The sequence below is a fragment of the Trichechus manatus genome, unplaced genomic scaffold, assembly GCF_000243295.1.
Source record: "Trichechus manatus latirostris isolate Lorelei unplaced genomic scaffold, TriManLat1.0 scaffold00355, whole genome shotgun sequence".
NCBI classification, from domain to species: Eukaryota; Metazoa; Chordata; class Mammalia; order Sirenia; family Trichechidae; genus Trichechus; species Trichechus manatus.
In genome coordinates this window covers 476,846-480,961 of record NW_004444291.1, presented here as the reverse complement: position 1 = coordinate 480,961, position 4,116 = coordinate 476,846, and the positions used below count along the sequence as shown (strand labels likewise).

General features: G+C 50.7%; 1 protein-coding gene across 1 annotated transcript in view; it reads left to right on the top strand.

The window, feature by feature from the left end:
- Positions 1-1,048: 1,048 nt before the first annotated feature.
- ACO1 (aconitase 1) overlaps positions 1,049-4,116 on the top strand; it is a 72,174-nt gene continuing 69,106 nt past the window's right edge. The window contains exon 1 of the mRNA XM_004390934.2: positions 1,049-1,128. The gene's annotated coding sequence lies outside the window, so the exon portion shown is untranslated. The remainder of the gene's footprint in view (positions 1,129-4,116) is intronic.

Sequence of the window (4,116 nt, the reverse complement as noted above, 5' to 3'; positions counted from 1 at the left end):
CCAAAACCAAAGCCCATTGCCTAGAGTCGATTCGGTCTCATAGGGACCGTATAGGACAGAGTAGAACTGCCCCATAGGGTTTCCAAGGAGCCGCTGGTGGACTCGAACTGCCGACCTTTTGGTTAGCAGCGAAGCCGGTAACCACCACACCACCAGGGCTTCAGTCCTAGTATTAGCTATTAGTTATTCGTCCCATAAGCTGTTTATCCGGATACTCAAGATTAAACAAAAAAAAAAACAAAAAACAAAAACACTACAATAACTCTCCAAATAATTTGTGCAGGAAAACCTCACCACCTTTCATCGAAAAAGATCTAATCACTTCTTTGGACTCAAGTATCCGAATGTTTGCCTGAGAGGGCGCAACTCCAACCAACTTGACTATCAAAAGCAGGTCCTGTGACAAAGGTCCACTCAATGTCATTTCTCAGCCAGTGAAGAGAGTGCATTAAAGAGTGTTGTTACACGTTAAAAATAATAATAATAATAATTACCACACAGAAGCTTTGCCTTAGCAAGCCATGGGACCGCTGAAGTTCTACCCTGTCAGTGTGATGCCGGTGCCGCTTGGCACGCTTTGTGCAAGAAATTAAGGCGGCGGGGGCAAGGGGGACAAAGTGACCATACGCGCTGGGGCAGCCGGATAACGAAGCCGCTGTCCTCGTGATCAAACCGTCAAAAAAAAAAAAAAAAAAAAAGGCAGCACTTTTTCTTCACCTTTTCAGCTCACTTCTTAGCGCGAGCTGGACACACTCTATTCCCCAAAGTAAGCGGAAAGTCACCCTCGTCCCGGGCTCTGGGACCGCACAGTGGACGCGTCCCAGAGAGGCGTCCCTCCTCTTCCTGCCGCGGAACCATTAGCCAGCCTCCGGCGCGCGGAAGTCGAACTCTCCTCTCCCGCCGGGGTGGGGGCGGAGCCGCCGGCTTGTGCGGCCTGGGATGTGGCCGGGCGCGGGGCGGGGCCTGCGCGCGCCCCGCCCCTGCTCCGCCCCCGACCTGTGGCCCCCGAGGCGCAGGAGGAGGAGCGCGGAGGCGACATCGGCAGCTGCAACAGAGTTACGTACCGGATCGCGCCCCGCAACTTGCTCCCGGTTCGCCCGTTGCAGGAGCACCGCCGTGCAATCCACTGTAAGTACCCACCCGGACAGACGGACGTCCCGGGGGGAGCAGTGGCCGCCTGCCCCCGCAGACGAGTCGGTGCGAGTCTTTTCCTCCGCGCGCGAGGCACCTTTCCCGAGCCAGACTGAGATCGCCGAGCGGCCAGGGCGGGGGGAGGGGGGACGAGTCTGGGGCCGGGGAGCGAAGGGAAGCTGGACATGCCCCTGGGGACTGATCTCTCCGTCCTGTCTCCAGCCTATGCCGCGCCAGGGGATGGGATCGGGGACTGGAAATGGCTCTTCTTGTCCCTCTTTGCCGAGGCTGTGCGGCCCGCCTGGGGAGTCCTCGCTCCGAGGGTGTGCGGGCCGCACAGGGAGTCCTCGCCTCAAGGCCGTGCGGGCCTCCCAGGGAGTCTTCACCCCGATGGTGTGCGGGCGGGGCGGGGAATCCTTGCCGCAAAGGTGTGCGGGCCGCCCGAGGAGTCCTTGTCCCGAAGGTGTGCGGGTCCGCACGGGGAGTCCTTGTCCTAAGGCTGTGCAGGCGGTCCGGGGAGTCCTCGTCCCAAGGGTGTGCGGGCCGGCTGGGGAGTCCTCGTCCCAAGGGTGTGCGGGCCGCCCGGGGAGCCTTCACCCTGAGGGTGTGCGGTGCGCACGGGTGTCTTCACCCCGAGGGTGTACGGACCACCCAGGGAGACTTCACCCTGAGGGTATGCGGTCCGCACGGGTAGTCCTCACCCAGAAAGTGTGTAAGGGGTGTTCTCACCCCAACGTTGTGCAGGCAGATCGGGGAGTCCACAGCAATGGGTAAGGGGAAATAGGCAGAGGGGGAAGAGGCCTTTGGGTAGAAGAGCAGAGCCTGATCTGATAGATTCAGAGATCCAGGAAGGAGCATGGGCCAGGCTGAACCCCTCTGGTGGGGCTATCTTCCCCAATTCAGCTAGCACATCGGAGTGGCACATCTCCCCACCTCCAACCCTTGTGAGGAGGGACCTGCATAACCCTCCTCCCAAGGGAGCAACCTCTAAAACAGTAGTTCTCCAACGTTTCGGACTCAGTACCGCTTTACACTTTTAAAAATTAGTGATCTTTTGTTCATGTGAGTTATAAAGAGCACTGGTGGCACAGTGGTTAAGCGCTCTGCTGCTAACCGAAAGGTCAGCGCTTCAAGCCCACCATTCGCTCTGTGAGGAAAATGTGGCAGTCCGCTTCTGTGAAGATTACAGCCTTGGAAACCCTGTGGGGCAGTTCTGCTCTCCCCTATAGAGTCGCTATGAGTTGAATCGACTTGACGGCAATGGGTTTGGTTTTGGTCGTTTATCTATATTCACCATAGTAAAAATAAAACCAAGAGATTGTTACTATATTTAATAATGTATTTAAAAAATATTAATGGACTTGTTATATGTTAGCATAAGATATTTTTTTGAAAAATAACTATTTTCCGAAACAAGTTACTGAGAAGCATGGCATTGTTTTACCTGTTTGTAAATCTCTTAAATGTCAGACTTAATAGAAGTCAGCTGGATTCTTACAGCTGTTTCTACCTTCATTTGATTGCAACACCACACATCATGGAAAACTCCATGTATACTCTTGAAAATGTGGGAGCGTAAAGGCAAACTTTTTAGTAGTATGAAAATGATTTTGACCTTGCAGATCCCTGGGAGTCCCCTGAACCACACTTTAAGAACCACTGGTGTAGGAAATATTTCAGAGACTTAATTCATTGTACCTACTTCTTGTTTGTGACCCTTCCTCTGAATGGCGACATATGCCATAAACATTATTAACCCCTGGTATTTGAGACCACGGAGTCCCTGGACTATGTAAATGGTTAATGCAATCAACTGCTAACCGAAAGGTTGAAGGTTCAAGTCTACCCAGGGGTGCCTTGGAAGAAAGACCTGGCAATCTACTTCTAAAAAATCAGCCATTAAAAACCTTACGGAGCACAGTTCTCCTTTTAAACATACCAGCTATTGCTGAATCTGAATCAACTCAATGGCAACTGGTTTTTTTGTTCATTTTGTTTTTTTGAGAACAAACTTAACGTCACTTTGGAAATCGTGTACTGAACCCCCATATAAATGATAATTAGGAGTCCTTCTGGCCTCCTGAAAAACTAGGCAAGACTCACACATGCCTTGGTTGTTTCTGTGCCTGCAGAACTGACCTGTCTATGCAGCTGGATTACAGCAGTGATGTGGCACGTGGAACCAGTGGGTTCAGAGAAGTGCCAGCAGGAAAAGTGTGCCAAATGTGTAGGGGTTTGTGTAAGAGTTGCGAAGTAGTCAAGAAGTTATTTCCAAAAGAACAAGAGGCATGCACTTTTGCCTTCCTTTCCTTATGTTCATTTCTGTGTGGCTATGTGGTTGCTAGCCTTTAGTTTATTGGAATATGCTTCCCCAATCTTGGTGCCCTTTGCATTTCCATTTTCAGCGGCCCTTCATCAGCCCTGCCAGGAAGCAATGTCCAGCATCATGGTACATGGTAGGTGGGATCCCTCACCAGATTCTTTCTGTGGCTTCCTGCTTTGTTAGCACAAGATCAAGACAGAAATTATTTACCTATAAAAAACCAAACCAGTTGTCATAAAGTCAGTTCTGACTCATGGTGACCCCATGGGTGGTGTAAACAGTCAATGCACTCAGCTGCTAACTGAAAGGTTAAATGTTTGAGTCCATCCAGAGGCATCTCAGAAGAAAGACCTGGCAATCTACTTATGAAAAATCAGCCATTGAAAACCCTATGAAACACAGTTCTATTCTGATACATAATATACACATCTATATATGTACATCAAGGAGTCTCTGGGTGGCACAAATGGTTAAGTGCTTAACTACTAACCAAAAGGTTGATGGTTTGAACTCACCAAAAGACACCTTGGAAGAAAGGCCTGGTGATCGGCCTCCAAAAGGTCACAGTCTTGAAAACCCTGTTGAGCATGGCTCTACTCTGTACACATAGAGTCACCATGAGTCGGAATTGACTTGACAGCAACTGGTGGTTTTTTGTTGTT